Source organism: Oreochromis niloticus, linkage group LG1 (assembly GCF_001858045.2).
Source record: "Oreochromis niloticus isolate F11D_XX linkage group LG1, O_niloticus_UMD_NMBU, whole genome shotgun sequence".
Taxonomy (NCBI): Eukaryota; Metazoa; Chordata; class Actinopteri; order Cichliformes; family Cichlidae; genus Oreochromis; species Oreochromis niloticus.
Window position 1 is genome coordinate 23,568,535 of NC_031965.2, and position 16,180 is coordinate 23,584,714.

Here is a 16,180-nt window from a genome sequence, read left to right on the forward strand (position 1 = left end):
GAAATATCTATAAAAGCAAATGGGCATGGAAACTGGAAGTAGGAATCCCTTAAGCCTAGGAGGACCGGAGGAATTTGCTCAAGCGTAAACCAGAAAAGCTACGATATCAAATATTGTCTTAAAGGTCCTAATACCAATTCAAGACTGGTGCCTGTGTTTGCCTTGTTTTGTGTGTTTGTGTGTATGTTTGCTTATCATCATGGCAAAATGTGGTCCCGGAGTCCCTTATTTTTTTCTTTTAAATATTGTATTAGTCTATAGCTATAACAGCAGCGGAGATCACAATACATTTTATAGAAAATTCTTAAGCATTTTTAAACTTTTTGTGACTCTTCAGTAGTTAGTGCTAAGAAGCACCATGTCACTTAGCCCCCTGCAAGTTCAATTCAATTCAATTTTATTTATACAGCACCAAATCACAATAACAGTCGCCTCAAGGCGCTTTATATTGCAAGGTAGACCCTACAATAATACATACAGAGAAAAAACCCAACAATCATATGACCCCCTATGAGCAAGCAATTTTGCAACAGCGGGAAGGAAAAACTCCCTTTTAACAGGAAGAAACTTCCATCTGAACTAGACTCAGGGAGGGGCAGGGCCATCTGCCGCAACCGGTTGGGGAGAGAGAAGGAAGACAGGATAAAAGACATGCTGTGGAAGAGAGCCAGAGATTAATAACAAGTATGATTCAATGCAAATCAGATTCAGTAATAGTTAGGCCCCCGCCAAGTAAGGTGGCATTACCATGTGGCTTTCCAGCTTTAGCAATTTTGGCTACCTTTGTTTGTTTATGTTGTTTTCAAATTATACATATACAGCATTTTTGAAACAGGAAAACTAGTGCCTTCTTTTATCATTAGAACTAAGTCTGTAACTGTATTCTTTGTACCATTTGTGAATGGTAAGCTGTGGAAAAAGCCATCACACATTTTACTATTGATCATCCTTTTGTTTTGTTAATTTAGCATTCACAAATATACACATGAAAAACAAAGAGTTTTTTCATCCAACGACAAGACATTAGGAGCACGGTGAATGACAAATGTAACATCATACATCTTAGATATAAATTTGAAAAATCAGCACTCTCCATATTACTAAATTATTATAATGTTCAATGTTCACATCACCAATAATTTATTTATTTATTTATTATAAAGAAATTGTGATTCTCAGAATTGTATTTGTTTTGAGTTTTGTATCCTTGATTACATATATCTCAGTTTTATATTTATAGTTATTTATATTTATTATTTACAGTTTAGATTTGTGTGTTGTTGTATTTTTTAATTATTTTTTTTAATTCCTGCTTTGTTTCATTAGTATTCCAGCCTCCCTCTGTTCCCGTGTTTAATGTTCAGTGTGAGTCATCTTGTTGTCCTGAATGGCTTGGGGTGTTTGTCTCTCTTTTTCTCTCTCTTCTCTATAGTCTGTTTCTCTCTAGATCTTTCATTCTCAGGTAGAGTTGTGTCCACTTACTTTTTCCAGTGAACTCAATGCAATAAAAGCTATTAAAATCTAATTAAAAGTCTCCTCAGTCTCCCGAGTCTGCTGCCTGAGTCCAACTTAGGCAGCAACAATATACTTGTCTCTGAATTTTCTTGGGTTCTACTGCTGTTTCCTGTGTTATTTTCAAAACTGCTGTCTCCTGTGTCTGGGCTTGAGTTTTACTTCTTCCCCTTATGATTGTCTTGATTTTCTGGGCCTGTGTCCCATTTTACCTTCTGTGTATAAATAGGCCCATTCTTCCTCTTAGTCTTTGTCAAAGTGTCTATGATATTTCTCTTTGATGTCTGGATCAAAGAGTCTGGATTTGGATTTCCTTTTAGTTTTAGACCTGGTTTTTGAATTTTGCATTCAACTAAATAAAGGCTTGTTAAAATTAAAAATGTTGCCCAAGGGCCCTTCAGTTTACAAACTCTGACACACAGTAAAGATTAAAGCATGGCTAAAAGCACATTAGCTGCTTTTTATATTGTCTATTTAAATGTCCAAGTATATGACAAAGGGTATAAATTAAAATCTTATGAGTTTATGGTTATTAAAAACCTTTATACAATCCAGCTATTACATGCTCTCTATTGTGACTTTGTTAAACTGCAGCACACCTATAAGAAAAGGTAAAAATAATAAATTAAAATTTTTGGCATGTCATTTCTTACTGTTTTTGTAACATTTACTAAGTTGTTGAAAGTTGACGTTTCTCCATACTAGCAATATTTTTATGAACAAGTCTGCATTTATATCATGCATCCAGATTGAACAGAGAAAGTATGCCAACTGTCCACACAGTCTGGGAGGCCTGAAGTCTTCCAAAACCTTGCTGTTATAAAGGTTTGCTTATATTTAGCTTATTTGGGGGAGTTTAGACAAAACCGTTCCATTGTGTTATGGTACATGTATTTAGTTACGGTCAGTTAGCCATGTGGTTTTGGTTTAAACTTTCATGGGAATGATGAAAAGAAGACAAAAATTGACTGTCAGGAATTGAACAGCTGCTTCCGGTGGCATCCATCCCATCCTACTCCCTCTGCCAACTTTGTGATTCTACAGTTCATCACCCAACTTCCTCCTTTACTTCCAATGAGCAATATTCAGAATTAATATTGCTGCTAAAGGGCTTTGCCTCTTGAACAGTTATCTCATGCTTACTCATCCAGCTTTGGACCAAATAGCCTTGTGGTTAAGCAGTTGTCAGCCAAAATGTAATGTGTTTGCTAAATTGCCAAAGGAGGGCACTTGCACCAAAAAGTAATTACTTGCTCTTTGGCCCACAGTCTGCTTCTCCCCCAAATTGGATTTGAATCTGCTGAGGAGAAACAAATAGAGCAATATGAAGATACTTACTGGATGTAATGAGAAAGGAAAATGATGGTTAAAGCATAAATAATTATTTAAAAATGGATTAATTTTAAAGAATCCACTGACAAGTTCAATCAAGTTGCCTAGAGAGAGAGCAAGAAGTCATGTTTTTACAAGGTTTAGGATTTGACCCTATTTATTACTAAATATCCCACTTTATGAAGATTTACAGCATATGAAACAAAGATCTTGCGTGCATGTAAATGTTTGAGGGACCAATCCACCCTCAAATGGTAGAGTCCACATTGTTGAACCCTAGCCCCCACCACAAGTGGTAAACTGTTCTCTCCAGGAAGTGCAAGAAATTGTTAATGCTTAATGCACCCATTTCCCAGCATTGAAGCCTTCCTTTGTTTACATCCATTATTGATTTCATAATTACCCAAAATCAATTAAGAACATAACAATAGAATCCTGCACACTTGCAGTCGCATGAACTGAATCAGTTTCTGACTAATTCAAATTGACTGACTGCGGCTTCAACACTGCATTGAAAATTTGCTCCTGGGTTTTCTCTGGCACCTTTAATTGTCCCCCCCGTGTATGTGATGATAGAGGCTTAAACATGCTTCAGTTCCAATAAACATGTATTTATACTAAGACTTTCTGTGTAGCATTCGTGAATGTGACTGAATTTGATTAGGTCAAGAACGTGCCTTATGCAGAAAAAAATATCCTGCACTGTTATACTATCTTTAAATTGCTGTCACTCATATCCTTGTTGCAAGTTCATTTTTTAAAAACAATCCTATCAAACTCCTTTAGCCAGTTTAGATGGTAAATGGACTGGTTCTTATATAGCGCTTTTCTACTCTATCTATACGTACAACTTGTACATTCACCCATTCACACCCAATCGCACAAGCACTTTTTTTCTACGCTGTTTCCAAGTGTTCCCTATCTAACATTCACATACATTCGTACTCTAAAGGATGCGTCTGATGGATGACCTGCTCTACCACCTGAGCTACAGCCACCCTGTATATAAACCAGCTTTTTTTAGTTGACAATAGCTGACTAATATCAAACTTACACAAAATCATGGGTCGACTGCCTGTAGTATTTTTTGTTTGTGTGTCAGTGTAATAATATTTCTGTCAAGTGACATTTGAATATTTCATGATATGTTAACTTTGATAGTCCTCTTTCCAATTTCACTCAGACAGTTTATACTACATGCAGGTAAAGTAGCTTCACACCAAAGGATTTCAAGGCTTTAAACATCATGCAATGTTTGTGGGTTATGGGACCCATTTTGATAAAGAGAATGCAATCAGTTACTACATCCACTGCTTTCACAGTCATGTTGAGAAGTGATTCTCTAGCCTTTTCATAATATGTTTTTGTTAGAGTTAGGCTGTCTACACTATTACTGTAGCTTCAAACACAAAACAAACTTTGTTAAGTTAACTTAGTTTAGTGGCTGTAGCCATTCCACTTTGATTCCCAGTTTCTACACTCCACATTTAGTATCCTTGGATATGATCCTAAACCCTAAATTGCCCCTGATACACTTTCAACTTTGAGCGTGTGCATAATAGATAAAAAGCACTTAATGTTATAGAATAAAGCACTTTATCAATGTGTGTCTGAGTTTTCATGTAGTAGAAAAGCACTAGATCAGTAAATCAATAAATTTATAATTTAAACCAACAGCTTGTAAAATACAGTTGCTAACCAGCTTTTGACACTTTATGCCATGACCTAACCCAGCTGCAGTGCCACAGTGCACAAGTAAATGCACTTGTGTACCTCCCCTAAAACCACCTTCTGAAAATAAATACCTACTGTTACAGATAACGGTTGAGTAAATCATTTTCATTGCAGAAATTCTGACTGGGCTTGGGAACACAGGTGTAAATCATGGATTGAATGATAGCTCTGTTCCATTCAAGTGTCTCCATAAGCCATTTTATACCTCTATTATTTCCTGCAGTGACATGTTAAAATTTCTTCTGTAAAATAAATCCTATTTGTCCAAGTTTAAAAGTGAGAGTTGCAGATAGGTCAAACACAGCCTGCATATGCCCACAGAAGAGGTTGGGTGAGTTACTTGAACTCAGCCTGTGTAAGTATTTGCAGGGTCTTTAAATATCAAGCAAATATCTAACTTAGAGTAGTTCAAGATAAGATAAGATAAGATAAGATAAGATAAGATAAGATAAGATAAGATAAGATAAGATAGGAATTATGATGTGATATATTTTTTTTTAAGTTGTGGTTTCTTTGTTATCGATTCTTATGGTAAACAGGTCTATCTGGGGACTAGTATATAATCTACTTTAACTTGTAACTGTATCCAATGTTTTAAAAGTACCTATCTCAGTGCAAGTGCTGTGATTTAAAATACTTCTATGAGATACAGTTAACACAGCACAAAGTAACTGCAATAACTTTATAATAATTATAAAGTTAATATGCTCTATTGGTTCTTTTTTTAATCTAGTCTATCACCTAATCCAAAGCTGCAGCAATAGTAACTTAAATAATGTTCATATCCATCTAACAATCTCAGAATATTTTGCTGAAAAAGGCAAAAAGGCATGCAAAATTTCCCCCAGTGAGCCAAACCTATGTTACCAAAATATAAATATATATATCATATCTATCTAATAGACACCAATTTGCTCATGTAAATGGGGATTCGTCTTCACAAGCTAACATTAATTATGAGTTCCAGGGTTATGTGCTTCCCTTAGGCAGTATTGACTGAAGGCATAGCATACATTTTCATTGCTATGCAGATGATACCCAGCTTTATCTATCCATGAAGCCAGATAACACACACCAATTAGTCAAAGTCTAGGAATGTCTTAAAGACTTAAAGACCTATGACCTCTAATTTCCTGCTTCTAAATTCAGATAAAACTATTGTTCTTGTACTCTGCCCTAAAACTATTAGAAACATGGTGTCTAGTCAGACGCTTACTATGGATGGCATTTCCTTGGCCTCCAGCCACATTCTGCGGAACCTTGGAATTATTTGTGACCAGAATATGCCATGATCTAGTCCTGTTTACAGCATTTTCCCCCCACACCTGCCTAAAACTTTTGCACAGTACTGTATATCTCTAAAATTAGAAACCTCCATTCTCAGAGTGATGCTGAAGAGGGCTATTGTTATTCATTATTATCAGGTTGTCCTAAAACCTATCTGAAAAGCCTTCAGTTTAGCCAAAATGCTGCAGCAAGAGTACCGACAGGTTCTAGGAAGAAAGACCATATTTGACCCATATTAGCTTGTCTTCACTGGCTCCCTGTTAAATCCAAAATCAGTCCTTCTCTTCACATACAAGGTCTTGAGTAATCAAGCTTAACTTAAATACCTAACACCATGTCACCCCAACAGAGCACTTAACTCTTAGACTATCGGTTTGCTTCTGGTTCCTAGGGTATTCAAAAATAATTAGAATGAGAGGCAAATCCTTCAGCTTTTAGGTCCCTCTTCGGTTTGGGAGACTTGGGAGACAGAGACCTTCTCTGTGTTTAAGATTAGGCTTAAAACTTTCCTTTTTGGTAAACCTTGTTGTTATATGTCTTAGTTTTACTTTACCCCTATTTGATTGTCTTCATTTTCTACATTTCTGTCTTACTAGCCCCACCTCTTCCCACTTAATCTGACGGACTTTCTGTGTGTTATTTTTGCTTTGTTTGGGAGGGCTTTAAGCCTAACAATGACCTCCTTGTCTGTTATCAGCATTTCTTTGCACCTCACATTGTGAGTTTCATTACCATCTACCATGTATATACCAAAGTTATATCCTTGGAACCAGATCCAGATCGTTTACCTAGTTAATTTGTCATGGAATAATGAAGGGATATGCCTCATCTACCCTCTGAGCTGGTTGCCAGCTGATTGTCCAGTTATATTTGAGCCTCTGAAAAATGAGAGACTATAAAAAATGACAATTTGTAAAGAGTTAATTCAGCTTTGTTCAGCCCCTTGAAATAATGTTAAAAGTCTGCACTTCAATCACACGTTGATTCAGGTCCGACAAAAACTTTGTCAACTTTATCCAAACATGTATGAAGCTAAACGAAAGTGCTAGACAGAGAAGCATGACTGTTGGAGGCAGAGTCAGTGTGGAGCTGTGGAAGGCTGCCTTGTTGCAGGTACATGAAACAATGCGTAGAAAGCACGAGGAAACAAGTAGCAGCTCAACAGGTTAAACAACACCTTAACTAGGTCAAAATTTCTTAAGCATTAGCACCACAGAGTTAAACTGAAAAACTTTGCAAAAAAAATAAGTAAACAGATGAGTCCACAGGGATATCGTTACAGCAGCGGTCATTAACTTTTTTCATCAGCTTTCTGCTTTCTGCTCTGTGTGCCTTCACATGAAAATGGGGATTCATGCACCATATGACTCTTCTGCAAAAAAATCAGATCAGTTTGTTGCCAGATCAAAGTGAAATCAATTTTACGGATTGATCAGTGATAAATACCCTAGTCTTTGTTCTAGTAGCTGCTTATAAACTTTCTGCATCACCAAATTGATTCTATGCAAATTCCAGTGGTAATGCAAAGCACAGTTTGCACTGCTGCAACTATGTATAAAACATAGTCCTAGCGCAGAAAATCTATAGTTTACTTAAAAGATCCTCTAAATATAAGAATCAGCAAAAATATGGCGCTTCCAATCAATTGCAAATCGAATCTTTGAACATTACCTGCCATGATTTGTGTGTAACATAAATTACCACAGTGATCCAGCAAAGTTAAAGCTGATCCACTTTCATGACACAGAAAGCTTAAAGCTCAACATAGCTCACTAAACTGTTAATCTCTTTTTATAGTACAGCCCTTGGATATATGGAGTGGGGGAAATAATTATTTGATCCCCTGCTGCATTTGCTCACACTACGTCTGAACATCTGCCATCATCCCAATGAAAGCAGTGTTCACCACTTAAGTTAGAAACTAGAAACACTGTGTGACTTCACATCTTTGCTTCTCTTTGCTCAGTGACATGGATGGAAAAGCAAATTTGTCACAGTGTGATCATTTTCTTGTGTAAACCCATTTTCTTGTGTTTTTTTAAAAATAAACATTTCATGCTAGCGATTTAAATAAATAAATGTTAAATAAAAACAATGTTGTTGTTGCTCTTATTTGTGTAGTTCTTATGGTGTTCTAAATATGACTCACTGCAGGCCACAACATGCCATCATTATGGGGTTCCATGTCTGTGCTCTTATTGTGGTCACTGTATTATGCTGAGCGCAGAGAGGAAACTGCATCTAACCAGGGAAACCCAGTTCATGTTATACACCCTGGCTACAAAGTGGCACTGAGCATTTATAAGGAAGTGGCTGGCACAGTGGTGCAGTGGAGACCATTGGCGGATATGGATATCAGCGTTAGTAGGAAAGAGATTCAGAGTAGAATATGGGACAAAATGAAAGAAAGGTGGCAAAAGCAATGAGAGGAAGAGAGGAAAGGCCGTTGGTTTTACAAAATCCAAAGGAAAATAGGAGAAATGAGAAGCACAAGAAGGAACAGGAGAGAGAGGACTTAGATTTGGACACACCGGTTTGAATAACATGTTGTTTTTAATAGGAAAACACTGTACAGGGGAGTGTGACTGCAATAGAAAGCAGTAAACAATAGAACATGTTTTATTGCAATTTCAAAAATATGACGCGGAAAGAAGAGAATTGATCAAAAACCTTGACGATATGAAAGTGAAACTGGACTTGGCTGATTTATTTTGTAAGAACTCGAGAAGTGAAAGTTATGAGGCCATATTTTGGTTTTTAAAACAGACTAATTTGTTTGGGAGGATTTGTAAGTTGTTTTTTTTTTTGACACTTCGGTCCACACTCCACACCAGTTGGTGGCGGTAATGCACCATTTTGTTGTTTGCCAACATAAAGAAGAAGAAGGGGCGCAATGGTTAACATGGCTGGGACCCATCCATGTTGCAAGTTCTTGTACCTGTGTGTCTCTCACGGTTCAATGACATGGTGATTCTGAATAACTGCCCACCTGCCCTGTGTCTACCACTTTTTGATGGAAAACAAAGGAATAATGAAATGACAAAAAACACCCAAACTGTCTAGATAAAAACATAAAGGCCTTGTGAAGTTAAACACAAAGTTATCTTACACAATAACTATATTTCTTGAGGTAAAGTTCGTGTAGCCTGCTAATAGGCCCCAAACCAACTAGCTTACAAACATTTGTACTCACGTGAGCGCCTTTTCTTTTCTTTCTTCAAGACTTGGTCAAAACATTTCCTGAAGCAGACTGATGTCATGATAATACCGTCTTTGAGGTAAGAAAAGCCACTCTGGTTGTGTTAATCACCAGTTTAATGACTATTGCGACATTTTTAAGGCTTTATGATAAATACTTTGATAAACGGAAAAAAGTTAGTGTGACGTTGATTATTTTCTGCACTTTGGCCTGCTGAGACTAACACCACTGATTTTTGCCCTAAACCAGGGGTCGGCAACCTGCGGCTCTTTTGTCCTTATACTGCGGCTCCGGGTGGTTTGGGAAAATAAATATGAAGAATTTAGCTGAAGTGCATTTTATTTGTGTTTAGTTCTTTTTTAACTTGTAGTTCTAAATTGGAAGATTATTGTGATATTGAAATATAAAAATAAAATTATATTTTATTATTTTTCGTTGTTCAAAATAAGCGTCACACTCGCGGAAGCCGGTGCATTTATTGAGACTTTCAACCCCAGGTAGGCCAATTATGGATCTTAGGATCCACATTATGTCAGCAGCTATTCTCCACCGTGAACTATGTTAAAAACAAACACCACTCACGCCTCACAGATGACAGCTTACAGTCCTGCGTAAAGATGAAAGTGACTTCGTACAGCCCCGATTTGCAGATGCTGTGCGCAGAGGTTCAGGAGCAGAAGTCCCATTGTAAACATATCACGGCAGACCCGACAATGTTTCCATGAACATGCTTTTCAGCATCTCTTTATTGACCACTTTTCACACACAGTTGCTGTACGCATACAGCCGGCTGTAGCTTTTCAGCTCACAGCCCGACAACACAACAGCAGAGAGAGCACAGACGTTAAGGCGGCGAGGCGTGATTGCGGGTGCTCAGGTGAGTCCGACTCCCATGCAGCGGCACTGCAGACCACCAGGTAAAATAAATATTTATGCAGAATTTTGCAAATATTTATTTTTCTTTTTTTTTGTAGCATAGTGCTTTTTTTCCAATTATTTTTTAAAATTCCGGTCAAGGCTCCGCTACCTTCCAAAAGCCCAAAGGCGATATAAGGGTGGCAGCTCACAACAGTTTTTCTTTGCTACATGGATCATTTAAGTTCAGCTTTTAAATTCCTTAAAGACCTTCAACTGAGTGTCTTTCCTTTTTGTTATATTTCTTTAAGAGTTCAAAATGTGTTAATTACATAAATAAAATGTAATTTTCTCTGTAGCACTTCATGGATTTCATAAGCAACACGCCTTAGTTGTTCACAGAAAGCATAAAGGTAAAAAAACAATATATACAGTGTTATCTTCATTTTAGATGTCAAAAAGTATTTGCGGCTCCCAGTGTTTTCTTTTGCGTGGAAACCGGGTCCAAGTGGCTCTTTGGATGGTAAAGGTTGCTGACCCCTGCCCTAAACTGTGACCCTGATTTTTTTCTTTTATGCCTCTGTGCAAACTGAGGAAGGCAAAGTACAACAAAGGCCTTTTTAATGTAAAGTGGGTTGCTATAGTAATATTTAATGCTAAATTAATGATTACTGCAGTGTTTTGGAGGCTAGATGATGAATGTTTTACCACCTGGTAAAACAATCCTGTGCATAGTCCGCTGTGAATTTGTAGTTTGCTTTTCTTTGACAAAGGCAGTGTGTGGTTCACTGGAGTGAAATTGTGTGGCATTGTTATTTTTATGGGCTAAATCCTTTATTGACATTCAATATTTACTTTGATTGGGCAAACAGAATTAAATGTTTTATTGATGTCGGTGCTAGAGGTTTTGTGGGTTTGTGCATTGGTAAACAGGTTTCTTACTTTGTTGTAGCACTAGGCATCAGAGAAACTGGTATTTCTGTGTTTCTTGTGTGTACATGATTTCCTGATCCTTACAGTTGCCTGTGTACTAAAAGAATGTTATTTTGTCACAGATTATCTTTCTCTCTTTTTAACAAAATGTATTTATTAATTTTCTAGATGATTTTTACTCCATTTTATAAAGCAATCCTAGGAGATTAAGAGGAACCTAAGCTTTGGGATGTACATGTGCATCTGTATAGATATACTACATTACAGTTACAGCTCTGGAGGGCTCATTTTTATTAGCCTGGCAATTAAAAGTGCTTTATATTCAGAGCTATTTGATCATCAGTGTATCGCTTTGTTATTTAAATTATCCTGATTAAATTAAGAATTTTCAAATTACTTTAGAGTAAAGAACAATTGAATTTGAATCACAAACTACACCAACCTTAATTTAACAGTAATTTAACGAATATGTTAAATTACTGTCAAAGCTGCATTCATTAAAACTTTAATCACCCCTTAAACCCGTATTTAGTTTATCCAAGTGCTTGTGGAAGTCTGGCAAAACTGCAGGCCGGCAAAAAAAATGTTTAATAAGCTAAAAGAAATACTGGTATTTATTAATAATATATATTTTGTAGCAAATATCCTTTCTTACAAGACCCAGTCTCTCTCATCTCTGTTGCCAATGCAAAAAAAGCCCTTTATCAACACATATACTGAAGATTACATAAGCACCCTCCCTAAAAAAAACAAACAAACAATTAAAAACAACAACAACAAAAAAAAAACAACCCACACTAAACTGAACTTGTAAAAATGTTTTTTTTTCAGCTGTCTGTCCATCCTGAAACTATAGTTTTCTTCATCAAAAACGCTTTCCTAAAACCGGCTCAGGAGTGTGTCTGAACAGACCGGCTTTGGATCTGTAGTTTGCATGTTCTCCCTCTTTTTGTGTGGATTCCCTCCAGGTACTGCAGCTTCCTCCAACAGTCCAGAGACATGCATCTAAGGGTGTTAGGTTAATAGGTGATTCTGATTGTTTGGTCATTTGCTGGAGGTCATTTTGTAGGGTTCTGGCAGCACTCATCCTGCTCCTCCTTCCACAAAGGAGCTGATACCAGTCCTGCTGATGGGTTAAGGATCTTCTAAGGCCCTGTCCAGCTCACCTAGAGTAACTGCCTGCCTCCTGGAATCGCATACTCTTGAGGCTGTGCTGGGAGACGAAGGAAACTGTTGGCACGTACTGATGTGCCATTCTGAAGGGATTGGACTACCTGTGCAATCTCTATAGGGTCCAGGCATCGCTTTATACTACCAGTAGTGGCACTGATCCGAGCCAATTGCAAAACTACGAAAAAACAGAAAATAGTGGAAAATTGTACTTGTGGACCTTATATTAAATTGATTAAAATATGTAGACTAAGCCTCCCTTTAAATCCTGTTTTTTTGTTGTTGTTTTTTAACAGTTATTTCTTAGTTTCATACCATTAAACACCACCAGGACTGCAGCTGAAAAGAAAGAAAGGAAATAGAACTGTCTTATGCACATCTAAATATTAATTTAATAGAATAACAGTTGTGATCCATCAGATTCTTCAGTTTCTTAATGACAGATCATTAACACTCTTAACTTACAAAGCCAGCATTTTTTGGCAACTTCCTTTTCTCACTTCAAATAGGGTAAATATTATTACTATATTAGGTCACTTTATTATATTAGGGCACAGTCAGTTCATTTCAATATACAATCTGCAACCACTGCAATTTAGAACTAGGTTAGCTGCAAGTAATTACTAACAGGACAAGTTCAGTTTATTAAATGTAATCAGAAAAACATACAAATATAGGTCAAACAGTAGCAGTCTGGAAGATAGTCGAAAAAGGCTTCAGTAATTGACAAACTCCAATGTAGGACTGTAAGCCATGCAAATATTTTGACATTGTGTTCTGTAGCATTCTTGCATTAAGAGAACTTGCACTACTTCCAGGGATAAAATGAATCAGAAATGCCTGATTGTCAAAAAATGTATGGGTGCTAGCATTGCTACATAAGTGAGGCTAGGTAATGGAAAGATACCCTGAGAATGTTTGTACTTGCTTCATGGAACAAAGCCCAGAAAGGAAAGAGAGAAGAATTTAAAGAAAGAAGAACCTAAGCAATTTCTCAGCTGGCCGATAGTTTTGGCTGATGTCTTGATGTTACATTTACAACAACTGATAAATAAAAGTTGAAAAATTAAAGAAGACATGGGCGAAACACTTTTCAACCATGTCGTGAATGTTGGCGATGCATAATTTGTCCACCAGAGGGCACTTTGCAAGTTCCCTGTGGGAAAGTGGGTTTGAAACGCCACGAAAAACAACCACTTGATATGAAAAGAGCTGGGGAAGAAAAAAACAAAAAACAAAAAAACTACATATAACACATTTAAGGGAAATGGGCCATATAAATGTAGTAGCCAAACAGCAGCATTATGGACCTGTTCTGATAGAAAATGCATGCCAATTGTTTCATGCTGGCTGCAGTTTAATGAGGGCTTCAGTAGTAATCAACAGCATGCTATTGAAACTTTGCCTTGCTTCCCGAACTAGAGTAATGGTTCAAGAGTGCTTTCATATCTGTGCCAATAATGTATAAAAACAAAATATATGCCAGAATAAAACAATGTACAAACAATAAGTTGTCAAGGAGCTGTCAAATGATAACCATGCCCTCGTGCAAACCATGTTTTATCATCTATTTTGCTCCAAAAGGGATTCGTAATTGTAGGTTGAATTTAATTCTGGTATTGCTCATACTTTAAACGATTTAGCAATTGATGTGGGAAATTCCCTCACACACTTACAATGATCTAATAATGTTCAGCCTAATGTGTGCACCGGTGTAGAATGACTGGGCTGAAGTGCTGCAGAGGTGGATGTATTTACTGATTTGCTTTTCACTGCGGTTTTGGTCGGAAAAAACTTGTCGCTTCTGTTAAACCTTTTGATTTTCTTCCCCTTGTTTTGCTCTCTTCTGACAGGCCGTGGCATACTGACTGACTTTTTCATTCAATGTGTGCTATGATCCTATGCATTTATTTGGTGGTACTGCATTGGCTAAGCCGTTTAACAACTAACAGTTATTATAAAATGCCTTCCAAAATTCAGTAGCAGAATAGCAAGTAGTAGTGGCACAATACAATTAGAGTGAAATGCATTGGGAAGCGCAGTGCAGTAAATGTCTTGTGTGGTTAAATGTTGTGAGAGTACAGAGTTGAGTTATCAGATCATTCCCTGCTAGGCACAAATGTGACATTGCAGGAAGTTACAAATAGAGAAATTAAAGTTTTTCTGAATCTGCTGTTTTGGTAATGGAGCTAAATCGGTCTTTAAGAGAAGGTGCTCAGCTGCCTGTCCAGTAAGTGGTCGTTTATATCTACATCTATAATCCATGTTATGACAGATAACATGCATTATAGATGCCTCCTCGCTGTAACAGTGTGTCATTTCGGCAGTAATTTTTGCATTGAGAAAGACTGGCCCATTTGCTAATTTAAGGGACTGATAAAATGACTTTTAACACTTGGAAACGTATTACGTGCTTTACAAAAAGTCTACAATTAAAAATGGGAGGAACCATGTTTATGCATTCAGTCGCATGACTTATTTTCACTATTCTCTCCTTGGTTTGACAAATAATGTTGATTAACACTTTCCTGTTGTAAATGTGAGCTGTGTGTTAGGGATGTCTGCAACATAGATCAACATGCAATTTTCAGTAGACTATCTGCTATCGCGATACTGGGATACAGGGAGCAGTCAAAATGACCTTTACATAAGGGATGGCTAATTTAAACTACACACTATACTGCATTACTGCACATTTTGGAGGTAATGGGGTAGTTTATTTTGGCCATTTCCCATTTACAGAGTGAATTGAGAATAATGTGTATATAAATACCAGTGGAAGAGCACTGAAGCATGTTTCTCATACAGCATGTTTAGCTCACCTTAGTTAGTGGACATAACATAATATCAGCTAAATAGTTAAAAAGGGCTTTTTTTGTTTTAATTTCAAATCTAGTTTGCTTTAGTGTCAGCTAGTTTTCAGAATGCGTTTGCTATTTCAGTCTTGTTTTTATTATTTTAAAAGGTTTTACTTTTGTTCCATCCATCCATTCGCTTCCGCTTATCCTTTCCAGGGTCGCGGGGGGCGCTGGAGCCTATCCCAGCTGTCATAGGGCGAGAGGCAGGGTACACCCTGGACAGGTCGCCAGTCTGTCGCAGGGCCAACACACAGGGACAGACAACCATTCACGCTCACATTCACACCTAGTGACAATTTGGATTATCCAATTAACCTATCCCCTCAAACTGCATGTCTTTGGACGGTGGGAGGAAGCCGGAGTACCCGGAGGGAACCCACACAAACACGGGGAGAACATGCAAACTCCACACAGAAAGACCCCGGCCTGATGGTGGAATTGAACTCAGGACCTTCTTGCTGTGCGGCAACAGTGCTAACCACTGTGCCACCGTGCTGCCGGCGTCCAACGGCCCGTCCTTCCTGTGCCACGACACCATGGGCTGAGGAACACCTGACAGACGGAGGAAGGAGCGTTAATAATTTTTGTTCCTGATGGTTAAAATCTTAGTTTCATTTTCTTATAGTAATGTGGAGGGTTTTTGCTAGGCACTATTCAGAAGCTCAGAATAGAAATGGCAAAATACAGTCACTTTCTGTAGGGATCCCAGGTCAGTGATCAAATGCACCACTCCTTATCAAAGAGGTTGACACAGTTAACTGTATATTTATTTATTTTTTTAAATTGTGGTTGGTTTTATGAGTGGACAGTATTATTCAGTCGGGTCTCTTTTTTCCCTAGTGTCTATTTTTTTTTTTTTTTTTTTTACATTTTTCAACGGAAATGTTTTTATGTCAGATTTTTTGTTGTGTTTGCTTAATTTTTATTTACTTGAGTGATGGCATCTTTAATAGATGTAACTGTAACAAAACTGTATTATGCCAGCCTCAGGTAACAAAACATAAATCACAATGAGGGGCAGTAAAAAATAAGAATAAGTATAAAAATCAAAGTAACAGAAACAGAACTGGATTAACAAGTAAATAAGTGATACATGTGTGTCCTTTTTTTAGTTTTTAACTAGCACACATTGTCTGCATTAATGATCTTATCATTTCCTTCTTTATTTATTCTTTAATATTCAGAAGACGTAGCCACTCCATCCGTGACATGAAAACAAAAAAGGAAATATTTTTCAAATGGACATGTTGTTTTTCTTTTTTTTAAATAAATTAAAGCTATGTCTACAAATTAGTAGCTT